This window comes from Hemicordylus capensis, chromosome 1 (assembly GCF_027244095.1).
Source record: "Hemicordylus capensis ecotype Gifberg chromosome 1, rHemCap1.1.pri, whole genome shotgun sequence".
Lineage (NCBI taxonomy): Eukaryota > Metazoa > Chordata > Lepidosauria > Squamata > Cordylidae > Hemicordylus > Hemicordylus capensis.
This window is the reverse complement of record NC_069657.1, coordinates 238,237,747-238,251,892: the sequence shown is the minus strand read 5'-3', so window position 1 is coordinate 238,251,892 and position 14,146 is coordinate 238,237,747. Positions and strand designations below refer to the sequence as shown.

General features: G+C 46.6%; 1 protein-coding gene across 11 annotated transcripts in view; it reads left to right on the top strand.

Moving 5' to 3' along the window:
* LOC128339464 (protein unc-80 homolog) overlaps nt 1–14,146 on the top strand; it is a 254,333-nt gene that overhangs the window by 39,760 nt on the left and 200,427 nt on the right. The gene's annotated exons all lie outside the window — the stretch shown is intronic.

The window sequence follows — 14,146 nt, the reverse complement described above, 5'->3', positions numbered from 1 at the left end:
GTTGAATTCCCCTCCGCTTGTCTTCCGATACAGGATATTGGGGTATGTTCACAGGAGTGGCGCCGGGTCTCATCCTGATGTAGACTGGAGGTTGTCGAATAGTCAATCCTATTCCTCCGTTCTCAGCCCAAACTGCAGAAGGTACTGGGAGATCGTCTGCTGTACTTTGTGCTAACATAATCATTGGGGGCTTTCCATCCCACCATGCTTTCCACTTCCAAGCCTTTTCCTTGGGCATCTCTGTTACACACGTTTCCCCTTCTTCTGGTACTTCAAAGGTAAAACTCCCATCTTTGGCAAAAGTCAAGGTTGCCTGCAATTTGCACAATAAATCTCTTCCTAGCAGATTCATGGGGCAGTCTGGAAGCCATACGAACTGGTGTCTAAATGTGTTTCCCTTCAAGCTGCAATCATCCACGTTAAAAATTGGTCTGGAATTGCTCCGACCAGTAGCCCCTTGTATGGGTAATGAAAGCAATGTTTTCTTCCCCATTGGTTGCTGTATGGCTGATAAGGTAGCCCCACTATCAATCATAAATGGCACCTTCTTCCCCTGTACTGTTAGTGTGACCATGGGTTCTGGGGAGAGTGGTAAGTGGTGCGGTGAACCCCGGCCCCGTCACTGTTCATCTTCCACAAGCTCTGCCATCATCATCTGAGCGGGTCTCCACCCCCCTTCCAGTCCCCTTTCTCCTCGTCCTTCGGGACATTCGTTCTTCCAATGACCGTGTTTCTTGCACCTTGCATATTGGTCACGTCCAAGCCGTTCTTGGAATGCTCCCCTTCCGCTTCCCCTCCATCCACGTCCGCCGCCTCTGCCTCTTTGTCCTCTTCTGCCGGGTATTTCTCCCCTGATAGCTGCCGCCATTACCACTGCCACTTTTTGCTGCTTCTCTTCCTCTGTATCTCTATTCGCATACACGTTTCTTGCTAGCCCCAATAGCATTTCTTCGGACATGTCTACGGCCTCCTCTTTTCTCTGTAACTTCCTCCAAATATCCTTCTGGGCTTGGGCAATGAACATCATGTTTACTTGCCTCCTGTTTGCTGGATCGTCTGGATTCAAGGTAGTCCATTGACGGAATGCTGCTTTTAATCTTTCCATGTAGTCTCCCGGAGTCTCATTTTGAGCTTGTAATATTTCAGTGACCTTGGAGAGGTTAACAGTCTTCCGCCCTGCCCCTTTTATCCCTCGCCAGACTAATACTCGATAATCCTCCAGCCGTCGTCTGCCTTCGTCAGTCATGGAGTCCCAATTTGGTTCTTCTTGGGGCATCCAGAGGGCTATCTGGGTCTCAGCATTCCGATTAGTTGCCTCTGCGTCTTGTTCCACCTCCCTTCTCATGGCTGCTCGAACTCGGCCTCTCTCCTCTGAAGTCAACAGGGTAGACTGTAGGGTCTCAAGGTCTGCCCAATTAGGTGCATGAGCACGTATTATGGACCCGAACAGGTCTGTCATTTCCCTTGGTTCTTCACTGAGAGGTTTGGTATTTCTCTTCCAATTTAAAAGGTCCGTGGTGGAAAATGGGACATGTTATATAGTGGTTCTCTGGACCAGGTTTCCATCTCCTCCATCCACTTGATATTGTGTGACTCTTAAAGGGAACTGGGTAATTTCCCCTCGTGCCTCTAATTCTGTCTTCGGAGTGTCTCTATTTCTCAGGTCATGGCCTCCTTTCATGGTTCCTAATGGCCCTCCCTCCTCTTCTTCTCTTGGGATTCTGGGGTATATAGGATTATATGGTGGTGGGGGTAGTGGGGGGAGTCCTTCCTCCACAATGTCTTCCTTCAAAACCTCTGGTAGGTTGGGGGCTTGATCCTCTTTCCTTGATCTGAGTGATTCCTGTAGTTTTTTTCTCTGTGCCCTTAGTGCCATTACAGAAGCGGTGGGGTTCTGTTTACCACAGTTCTTCAGCCACTTCAGTTTTTCCACTACATTTAACATCCATTGGTCTATGTAGGGGTACTGATCTGGGTGTGATGCAGTAACTGTCTGGTGGACCTTTCTAATTTCTCCTAAGTTGTAACTACCATCGGGTGGCCAAGTGGGACTTTGGGCTGGCCAGTTCAGGGTGCAATGCCTAACCAAGATCTCAGGTTTACAAGCCGGGTCTCCATAATCCCGGGAAAACCCTGCTTTGAAGTTTTCCAGCATACAATTCAAAGGGGTACAGATTTTAGATCCTCCCCCTCCCATTTTATTGACCTCGTGTGTTCTCTTTCACTCGAAACAAACACAACCAGTTCAGGGTGGGATACGGACTGCGGGTAAGGGGTCCACGCAGTTAGACACAATAAGGGTTTAGACAGACAGTTTCATATCCCGCACCTCCGTTTTCGTCCTTCCGCCCGTCGCTGGATCGGGAGTCTACTCAGGGGTCCCACTCTACCACTGTAGAGTCACTCTCGCGGTGGGTTTCTCCCTGTGGAGGCCCCCTCTGCAACCATCAGAAACCACTCACACTCACACGCAACACACTGTTCCTCCCAAGTTCCTCCCGGAGACAGCCCTGTATTCCGACAGTGCCCTCTGCCTACAGCGGCTCCGACACAGGGTGGGCGATTCCCTGGTCCCTACCTGTCCCGGGACTCTAGACCATACATCACCTGTTCAGACCCCTGCGTTGGTGTGCCTCGTTCGCGCCCGTCTTCGGTGGGCTCAAGAGCCGTAGTCTCACGCCGCCGGCGTTCAAACCTTCCTTCTTACAACGGAAGAAGTGGCACCTGAAGGGTGCTCGCCCGCGGCGGGAGAGGACCCCGAGGGACCACCAGGTGGGCAGGTAATCACCAGCTGACCATCCGAGTCATGGCACCAGTTTATGTTACCTGGGGTAGACCCCAGACCCACAAACCAAAAGACAAGGATAGTTGAAGGAAGCAAACACCTTTATTATTTGGCCAGCGCTGGCAGCGGGCTCTCAGTGCCTCACGGCGTTGCCAGAGAGTCGCGCGCAATTGCCTTCGTCACAAGCTTTTTATACAATGGAATGGTTGGGTGTCAACATTCAGCCCCAAATACCAATCACATTTTTACACGCCTCATACATTCTTGCGCACGCGCTCTTTGTGGCTGAGCTGCCGCCCTAAGCTACGTGCAGTTTCTATTTTAGAAAATGGAGAATGGAGCGATTACAAAGGCACCGATTACAAAGGCACTCAATTACAAAGGCACTTCCTCATTCCACAATTGTGCCATCTGAAGGTACCGTTGGTTCCCTTTACCAGTATGCATTGGTGCTTTAGTACGATGATTCTCAATGCTGGGTCCCCAGATGTTGTTGGACTTCAGCTCCCATAATCCCCAGTCCCAGTGGCCTTTGGTTGGGGATTATGGGAGTCGAAGTCCAATATCATCTGAGGACCCAACGTTGAGAATCCCTGCTCTAGATAGGTTACAGTTCTGCTGCATAGGCCTGGCCCCTTCCTATCCCTTCCCCACTGACTCCTTCCAGGTGCTTAATATATGCAAGCAGATTTCTGGGTTGCTAGTTTTCGTTCTGTGCCTCCAGCTTTCCTGTGAAGTCTCATCTATAAGACTTCAGGACATTGGCTGACATCCAGACTAAACTACCCAATAGTACTACTCAGGAGTTCTTATAAAGGACCACTTAGTTTTAGTAGGACAACGCGGGACTAATTTAGTGTGGATGTCAGCCATGGAACTTTGGGCCTCCACTGTTCCCAAGTGGAAGAAAGCATTTGTTGTGTTCCACACATTCCAAAGCATGCCATAAAGGCAAGGGTTTCTTTTGTCAGAACCTTACAAGTATTTCTGTTTGTTTGTTTTGAATGCCTGAAACAAGAGATAAGCATTTGTTGTCCTGATCCCAGCTAGTTGATTTTTGTCTAGGAATATAAGGCAGAAGAAAGTAAGCACAGTCGTGCTGGATCTGCCCAGGGGTCCATCATTGAGTCCAGCCTTCTCCTTCCCATAATGTACGGCAAGATGCCTTTGGGAAGCCCACATGCAGGACATGAAAGCAACAGTCCTGCCCAGCTGCTGCTTCCCAGTAACTGTAGTGATTACACACATTTGGTTGGCCCCACCGAGGTGGTACTAGGCTGCAGACCTTTACATGTTGCACCCACACTGTGGGATGAGGCTATAAAAAAGCAGCTAACCTGACAAAGAGGCATCTTTTAAAATGGTGACTTTCCTGCACCTAGCAGGAAAGAGCAACTTTCCCTAATCAACCCAGCATTCCACGGTCCCCATTTATTCAGGCCTTCTTAGTAGCTGTGGCTGATGTCTAGCTTGTCTTTCTTTTTAGACTGTGAGGCCTTTTGGGACAGGGCACTATTTTCTATGCTATGTAAACTGCTTTGAGGACTTTGTTGAAAAACAGCCTATAAACAAACACATATACAACAGCTCCAGCACTTCTGCTGTAATACGTAAAACGCACCATTTACCAGATCTGTGATGGCAGAGAGTGGAAATAAAGTTTGTCTGCGTGGTTCCTGTGATATTCATATTCCTGGGTTTTGTGCTGGTGCAGAACCTCATTTTGGAACCTTCTAAAGCTTTACTTTTAAGACCTTTTGGCAGGAACCATCAACCCCAGTAATTAGTGAGGTGTGTGTTCCACCCCTACCTCAGTCTGTCGTCGACCGCCACAGAGTATACTTCACTCGGAGCCTTCTTCTATCCCTCAGCTGTACCTAAAACAGAATAAATAGGGACTCGTGAGAAGCAAGACCTCTCTCTAGAACTATCTTCCCCTTCTTTAGTTCAGTTTTTATTCCTCCCTTCCTTATCTCTCTTTAGTTTCCAGTTTTACACTTTGCATCTTTCTTTTCCTTCGTTGCCCACCATCTTTCGCCATCCCATTAGCCCACACACACATATTCCACCTCCTTAGCTAAAGAAGAAGCAGAAAAGAGATTTCTCCTCTCACTTCTTGCCCCACAGACTATGGCCTCTATGACTTTTTATTTTTAAGTGCACTGTGTGGAGGGCTAAACGCTCGACCAGGTAAAGGTAAAGTTTGCCGTCAAGTCAATTTCGACTCCTGGCGCCCACAGAGCCCTGTGGTTTTCTTTTGGTAGAATACAGGAGAGGTTTACCATTGCCTTCTCCTGCGCAGTATGAGATGATGCCTTTCAGCATCTTCCTATATCGCTGCTGCCAGATATAGTACTAGTGGGGATTCAAACTGGCGATCTTCTGCTGGTTAGTCAAGCATTTCCCCCGACTACTGATGGCCATAAAAAGTGCTTGCTTTGCATGGGTGAAACTCACCGGGTTGACCCTTGCATTGTTTGCCTCAGTTTTACTTGGCAAGCAGGAGTGCCATTAGACATGGGTCAGGTCTGTGTGATCACTCTACTAGAGGGCCCCATGATTTTCCTCAAGAGAAAAGAGGGCCCCTTTTATATTTATGACTCTAGGCTTGTCCTAGAATCTTGAAATTTGGCACACATGTTGGACAAGTTATTAGGACTCTGTGTATTGAGTTTGAAGTAGATCAGTCAATTTGTTGATTTTTAATGATTTTTTGAATTTTTAAAAAATCAGAAAAATCAAAGTCCTATAAGTGGTTTGTTTCATGGCAGAAAATTACAAAAACCTCCAGAAATGAAGCCCCCCCACTGCCCCATGGACCATCACTCCACCCCCATATGGATGAATCTGCCCATTGCCTTCATAAAAAGGGTAAACATCACCCCACTTTTCACTCCCTTTTATATTTTCAGAATAGCTTGATCTAGATTTCTGAAATTGGGCACAGATGTAGTACCGGTTAGCAGGACTCTGTGTATTGCCTTTGAATTGGATTGGTCAATGCATTGATGTTGAATTATTTTTTGATATATATTTTTTTTAAATTAAAAAGTCAAAGTCCTATAAGTGGCTTGTTTCATGGCAGAAAATTCCAAAAGTCTGGAACGGATGTGCCCCTCCCCCCAGACCATCATTCCACCCCCCATATGAAGGATTCTGCCCTTTTCCTTCATTAAAAAATGCAACATGCCCCCCACCTTTGCTCAACCCTTTACATTTCCAGAATGGCTGGGCTTAGAGTTCTGAAATTGGGCACACATGTAGTCCAAGATGGCATAACTTTGTGTATTTTTATTTGAAGAAAATTGGCGATCTTGTGATTTTTAATGAATTTCCCCCCTTCTGCAATAAAGCTGCCAGGAAAAGTTATCTCTACCCAGAGTACTTCACACCTAGTGAAAGTGGAACTGACTGTTACATCTAAATAAACAAATGTAAAAGAAAAACAAATGCACTATGCTCAAGTTGGTTTGTGATCCAAAAGATCTGTATGAGAACTGGGAAGCAAGGGGCATGTGTTGTTATTTTATTTATTTTCCTTATGAATGTTGGTTCTGCGTTTGAACTGTGGAGCAAGGAACACGTGTTTGTCTCAGTTAGTTTGTGATCAAGAACCAACCTTCCTCTCTCCCTCCCCCCACCTCACCCTCACTGCACTCTGGCTCAGATCTATGGGTTTGTGATAAATGATCAAGAAGATGTATGGATACTTTGGGGGTTGTGTAATCCTTTCCCCCACAAATGCGCTCTGGCCCAGACCTATGGGTTTGTGGTGAAATATATACATTTATACAGAGAGGATGTTTATTTTGCAGGGTGGTGGGCGTAACTCATTAGGTCCAGGATTCAAAATTACTTAGCTGTACCCCTTTCTGCAAGCATGCTGGAACAGAGTGTCTAGGCTGTGAGCTCTTTTATGGGAGTGGGCTCTCTCAGCCACTTATACCCTGGCTACACCTGAAACTCCCTCTGCCAGACAACACACGAAAGTCTTGGCACTCAAAACTCATCACTCTTCTTTGATGGATTCTCAAACCAGTTCTTTGGGACTGATGCTGCTGCCAGATTCAAAAGGCTGTGATTTACCTAAGTCGTCAGCTTTTCCTACACACAATTCTGTTTTGCAAGCACCAGGACAGACAGAGGCTAATCCAGGCCTACTCAACTTTGGCCTCCCAGCTGTTTTTGACTACAACTCCCATAAGCCCCAGCCACAGTGGCCAATAGCCAAGGATTATGGGAGTTGTAGCCAACATCTGCAGGAAGGCCCAGCCTGAGCAGGCCTGGGCTAATCCCTTGGTTCCTCCACCTCTATCATTGGGAAGTCAGTCTGCCATGGTCCCAACAAAGGCTAAACACAAAAGGAAGCATAACGACCCTCCTACGAAAGACAGCAAAAAGAAAAAAACTGTCTTCCAGTCTCGCAGAGTCTGTCTTGTTGGGCTTTGTGATTATTTAGCAAAACACCAAGGAAGCTACCACTCCAGTTACAGAGTGCAGAGTTTAGCAGTTGCAGTTATTTAAGTAACACTCATGGAGATCATTGTAGAGTCTAAACCAGGGCTTCTCAACTTTGGCCCGCCTGCAGATGTTGGCTTACAACTCCCATAATCCCTGGCTATTGGCCACTGTGACTGGGGATTATGGGAGTTGTAGTCCAAAACCAGCTGGGGGTGGGGGGGCTAAGTTGAGCAGGCCTGGAGCTAAATTGATTTATTGGTGAAATACATTTGGGATAGGAAAGACCTATCCTATCTATCAGCTACATAATGAATAGGTAGGGAGAGAGAGATGTTTCCATCTTCTCTCTAGAAGGTAAGGAAGAGGACTGACTCACTACACGAAGTACTCAAGGAGTCAAAGCAGGGGTCATAGTGGGACAGGTAAGGAGACCCTCACTAGCTACCTCTGCTCCCAATGCCCCTAGTGGTCATTAGGATGGTTGGTGCAAAAGGTCGATGCACTGGAACTGCATCTCCAACATGTCTCCCCTGTCAACAAGAGATCAGAGGAGTCTGACAGGCTGCCTACATCGCCGGCCCCTCTCCCATCCTCAGTAGAAGACAGGGAGGGGGATGTTTTGCATATTCCCTTCGATTCCAACAATGGACTTATCGAAATTGAGAGCCAGTCCTGTTTCTGCCATTCCCACATCGATTCCCTGACTGCCATCGCTCTGACAGATGGGGAGGCAGAAACTTTTGAGAGGGACCATCCTCCATGCTTTAAAGAAGCATGTGACTATGAAGTCTGCCACCAGACTCTCCTTATTACCATCATGCTTATTACCCATCTCACTGTTATTCAGCCAGACACTTTGCACCCTTTCTTTGCACCCTTTCCTTATCTACCTAGACGGAGTTATTGCTCTCGCTCTCATTCATCCTCAGCATTGGATGTTTTTGAGATTCCGTGAGTCCAGATACGTACCAGTATACAATCCTCCCATTTGGACTTGCATCTGCCCCTCACATCTTCTCAAAATGCATGTCTGTGGTGGCTGCCCATCTTCGTAACAAGGGAATTCAGATCTTTCCGTCTATCAACAACTGGCTTCTTGTGGCAGCCTCCAAGGTCTCTCTGTACACCCATATTCTACTACCCTTAGAACATAAGAACAGCCCTGCTGGATCAGGCCCAAGGCCCATCTAGTCCAGCATCCTGTTTCGCACAGTGGCCCACCAGATGCTGCTGGAAGCCACAGACAGGAGTTGAGGGCATGTCCTCTCTCTTGCTGTTACTCCTCTGCAACTGGTACTCAGAGGCATCCTGCCTTTGAGGCTGGAGATGGCCTATAGCCCTCTGACTAGTAGCCATTGATAGACGTCTCCTCCATGAAGTTATCCAAACCCCTCTTAAATCCATCCAGGTTGTTGGCTGTCACCACATCTTGTGGCAGAGAATTCCACAATCTTTTAGACTCCTTACGCCTTCAAGTGAACTACAAGAAGTCCATGCTCACTCCAACAAGATCACTAAAATTCATAGGAGTGCTCCTTGATTCTCAGGCGGAGGCCACCTTTCTTCCTTATCACTGGATATACTCCACCACAGCTCAGATTTTCTTCATTTGAAGAGATCACATGGCTCTCTTCATTCAATGACCTTTGGGTCTAATGGCATCGACCATGGCTTTTCTACCATTAGCACCACTCCAAATGCGTGTCCTACAAAGTTGGTTTTTGACAACTTTCTCACACCTTTACACCACTAGCAACTGATACTCTCTGTTCCTCTATCAGTTCATCACTCTGTGTGCTGGTGGATCTGCCATAGCAATCTTACAGAAGGCAGGCCCTTTTGGCCCTGTTCTTCAGAAGTCATAATTACAACAGATTTACAATTACAACAGATGCTTCCACCTTTGGTAGGGGAGCCTACTGTGGTCCTCTTGTAGTATATGGCCAATGGTCAAAGACAGACGCACAACAGCACATCAATTATCTAGAGCTTCTGGCTGTTCTCAAAGCTTTAAAATCGTTCCAGCACCTCTGCCTAGGAAAGGCAGTTTTCATATTGACAGACATTACCACAGAAAGATCCTATATAAACAAACAGGATGGAACAGACTCCAGAAACCCTCACTCTGGCACTTTGGAATTGGTGCGTGTAACATCACATTCATTTTTCTGTGCTCCATGTTCCAGGGAGAAAAAACACTCTTGCAGACACTCTGAGCAGGCCACAGAGGTCCACTCATGAGTGGAACCTGAAACAGTAAGTGTGTCAGCCATTTGTGTGGCACAACCCACCCTCCAAACTGGTTCAAACACCAGTTGCCAGAACCAGTTCAGCACTCCTAGAGAGCTGAATGGTTCTGTGCACATCCCTACAATGGAGATTCGCAAATCTAACTCTGAAGCCTTTGCTGGACCTACCAGAGGTTGCTTAATATCCATCCATAGACTCTCTTTTTGGATATCTGTCTGACCTATGACCTGGCTAAGAGACCTCATCTACAGTTGCTTCGAGTCCATTCCACCAGGGCTATGGTTGCCACTGCAGCCTTTGGAAGAGGAGTTCCTATAGATGTCATCTGCAAAGCAGCCACATGGTCTTAACCATCCACCTTTATTGAACACTATGCATTGGATCTTAAATCCAAGGTACTTGCCAAGTCTGGTACTTCTGTTCTCAAGTCTGTTTTTCAATAAAGCTGCTTCTCACATCCAGTTGTGTTTGCTTATTATGATCCCATGAATGTGAATATTGCAAGACCACGCAGAAGGTAGGTAGGTTTCTTACCTGTAACTGTAGTTCTTCTAGTGGTTCCTGAATATTCACACAACCCACCAGGCACTGAGCTAGCCGAACGGCGACCTGCGTCCAGCCCAGCTCGGTGGCCCCCTCCAATACGCCTGTGTGCGTGGCCCGGGCTCCAGAGGAGCTCAGAGCGGACTCCCCCTCCCATGCACGGAGAGCCTCCTCGCTCCCATGCCCGGGCCACGGAGAGCCCGGGCGAACTCTTTGACAATTATTTCAGGCAGCTCCGACTGCACGATAGAATGTTTGTTCCTTCCCCTCCCTCTCTGGAGCTTGAGAAAGAGGAAAACATCCTATCAGGCAGCCGACACTGCCTGAAATGAGCTGAGAGCTCGTTCGGGATCTCGGCAGCCCAGGCCACGCCCCCTTGTCACATGCAAAGGGGGTGTGGCCTGGCCTGTCGATTGCCTGAACAATCTCTCCCCTCCTCATTTCAGGCAGCGTTGGCTGCCTGATAGGACGTTTCCCCTTTCTCTCCCTCCAGAGAGGGAAAGGAAGGGAAAAACATTCTATCGGGCAGTCGGAACTGCCTGAAATAATTTGAAGAGTTCACCCGGGCGTGAGAGGGGGGAGTTTGCTCTGGGCTCCTATGGAGCCCGAGCCACGGAGTGGGGCTCGGCGGCCTTTTCCCATTGGCAGCCTGGGTTCTTTGAACCCTTTTGCCCAATGGTGGCTCCGCCCCAGCAACCCACTCTATCTCCCTGCTGCAGCTTTTGCTTCATATTTCTCTGTGGCAGTTGCACAGTCTGAAGTAAGGATGGCACATGCTCCTCACTAATTACTGGGGTTGAGGCTCCCCGCCAAAAGCTCTTAAAGGTAACACTTTAGAACAGGCATCCCCAAACTGCAGCTCTCCAGATGTTGCTGAACTACAACTCCCAGCATCCCTAGACACAATTTGTAGCATCCCTAGACACAAGTTGTAGTTCAACAACATCTGGAGGGCCGCAGTTTGGGGATGCCTGCTTTAGAAGGTTCCAAAATGAGGTTCTGCACCAGTGCAAAACCCATGGGTTTGGATATCACAGGAACCACACTAGAAGAACTACAGTTACAGTTATGAAACCTGCTTTTCTCTTTGCCCCAGTATATCTACAGATTAAAAAACAAAGTAAAACATCTTCCCTATCTTCAATCTGTGGGTCCCACGAATATCATCGGGGGACAAATAAACAATACTTGAATCCTTATCCAATGTAAACAAATTCAAAATTTGCCTTTTTAACTGAACCAGAGTTATTGAGTTGTTCCTTTTCTCAGTTATTTAGTTTGTAAAGTTCGAAGCACCCAGAGGAGGAAGGAACTGGTTTTTAGACAGCAAAAATGAGGCAATCAGTTTCTGAAACTGAGACAGGCGGTCGCTATGGCAATGAAGCTGCAGGCAGGCTTTGGAGCCTGCGTCATTAATTTCTCCTCATTTGCTGAACTCATTGATCACTCCAAACTGAATGGTTGGAGCGGGGCGGGTGGGGGGAGCTTTAGTTGCATAGCAACGGTCAGGGAAGAAATAAATGTTGTTTGCTCTAGTTACCAGCCCAGCTTCTGTAGAATTCTTTTGTCCTTGGAAGCAGGATTCAACTAAATTGCTACATCCTGGACCCCACACTCTTTGGGAAGCAAAAAAGCTGACCTGATGAGCATAGCGTTGAAACTAAAATGAAGCAGACATCTGAACATCAGTGGATTTTAAAAGAGAGTCTCATTCAGCAAAACAGTCTGGCTTCCTGACAGATATGCTGGATTCTTAATTTTGGCATTCTGCCACTGAATATATTATACACATATTGTTTCCCCCCATGTAGTTCTTGGGTCAGAATCCAAAATAAGGGGTCAACAAAGTTCATAGCTAGAGTTTGAATGCCATCCAAAACTTTGGCAGGGACCTAGGCAGCAGCCTCCAAGTACACTGCGAGTTTCAGCAGGATCACTTTTCCTCACAAAAGGAGAGGTTGGAAGCTGAGTAGTAACTACTCAGAAGTCAGCTAAGGCCACCATCACACATAATGGGAAGCCGCAGATCCAACAGACCCACAGTTTGCCCCCATTCCGCCCGCTATGCTCCCCAATGATCCAATCTGGAGTCTGGGAGAGAGGGTGGGGGTGCTAGCTGTACGGGTTTCCTCTTTCTAATCAAGGACAACCATGACGGCCAATCGGGGAGAGAGGGAGGGAGGAGCCTCCTACCTTCAACTCTGGTTCCAAGTAGCAGCAGCCTTCAGATAACACAGAGCCACTTTCTAACCAGAGTTTTTGCTGCTGAACCCAAAGAGAAATCAGGGATGACAATTAAGGTTTTGGGTCATTAACCTGGGGACACTTTTGTGCTTTTATCATGGAACCGTGAATTCCCACATTTGGACAACCACAAACCCAAACGTCTGCTTCTGATTTGCCGTGATGTCTGAAGGTGGCCCATGATAATATTTGTTTGTTTTATCAGGAGCTGAACAGTCTCAGATTTCAGGCTTTTCAGCACTGCATCTTACATACTTTTTTAGAAGGTGTATATATACTGCTTTATTTCTCAGATGGGTGTACAAAGGCAGAAAACAAAAGAACATAAAAATAATGTTAAAACAAAGCTAAACAACTAAAAAATAAGAAGAGATCAGTAGACACTGAAGGCAGAATGAAACAAGCTCTTAACATGTCTTTGGAAGGACAATGAAAGGGCAGTGGTCTCTTCTTCCCCTCCCATGACAATAATAGTCCCTGTCTACAGAGGTTGCAGCTCCTTCTCTTGCCCTACTTGCAACTGGTCTCATCTTGTGTACCCTCCAGCACCCTTTCAGCATTAGTATGCAATGCAAACCCAACTGAAACTGACTCCAGTAAACTGGGAAAGACACAGGCTGCAGTCCTCAGTCTACAAGGCTTTGGAATAGCCTGGCTTTCACACAAGCAAAGCTAAACTCATTAATCAGTGGGTTGATGTGATTCCTTTGTTAATGAATCACCCAGTAAAGATGTGGATGATTAGTCAAATATCAAATAGGCCTTTCTTAGAAGAGAGTGCTTAGAAGCAAACAGCAAATGCATGTCTCTTGTTTCTGGTGGAGTATTTAACTTGCTTTCATAAAGGATAAAACATTTGTCTGAAGTTCTGCAAAAAGAAACCTTTATCTTTAGGAAATGTCTTTAAATTAACTTCTGAGAGGAAGAGGTGACAGCTTACATTTTATAAGTAAACAATTATTGGCATAAAAGCAAGCCAGTTAATAGTATATTAATAACTTAATTCAGGGGTTCCCAGCCTGTGGTACTCCAGATGTTGCTGAACTATAATTCCCATCATGCCCAGCCACCGTTGGGGATGATAGGAGTTGTAGTTCAGCAACATCTGGAGTACCACAGGCTGGGAACCTCTGACCTAATTACATGCATGCTGTTCAAACATTATGGGATTTATTCCTAAATAAATGTACATACAGCAGTGATATAGGAAGATGCTGAAAGGCATCATCTCATACTGCGCGGGAGGAGGCAATGGTAAACCCCTCCTGTATTCTACCAAAGATAATCAGAGGGCTCTGTGGTCACCAGGAGTCGACACCAACCCGACCACACACTTTACCTTTAAAATGTCCATAGGGATTGCAGTCAAAAATGCCTGCTTCAAGAATTTTTTTGTTTTGTTAAAAAGCAGTATTTATTTTATTTATTTATCATATTTATATTCCCCTTACCCGGCAGTGACCGGAAAGAAGTTCCCTCTTTTTGTTGCCTAAAAGACCTTTACTTTACTTTTATTAAAAGTAATGGGATGGGGGGTGGTGGTGGCGGCTGGCTTCTGGGAGGGTGAGAAGGGTGAGGAGTTGAGCATTCTCTTCCTTTTTTACCTTTAGAAGTGAGCTTAGCTTCTTCCTCCCTACTCACCTCTGAGTGAGTGCACACAGCCGCCTCTTGCTTTGCTATAGACTGCAGCAGAGCTATTGAGTCTAGAGAGTATAGCAGAGCAGAAGCCCGTTGTTTAAAAGAAAGCCAACATAGATTTTAAGGAAAGCCTACAGTGTGTAGGCTTAATCTTAAAAACAAAAGAAAGACTGTCTAAGTCAGGAGTGTCAAACTGCAGCCCTCCAGTTGTTGTTAGCCTTCAAC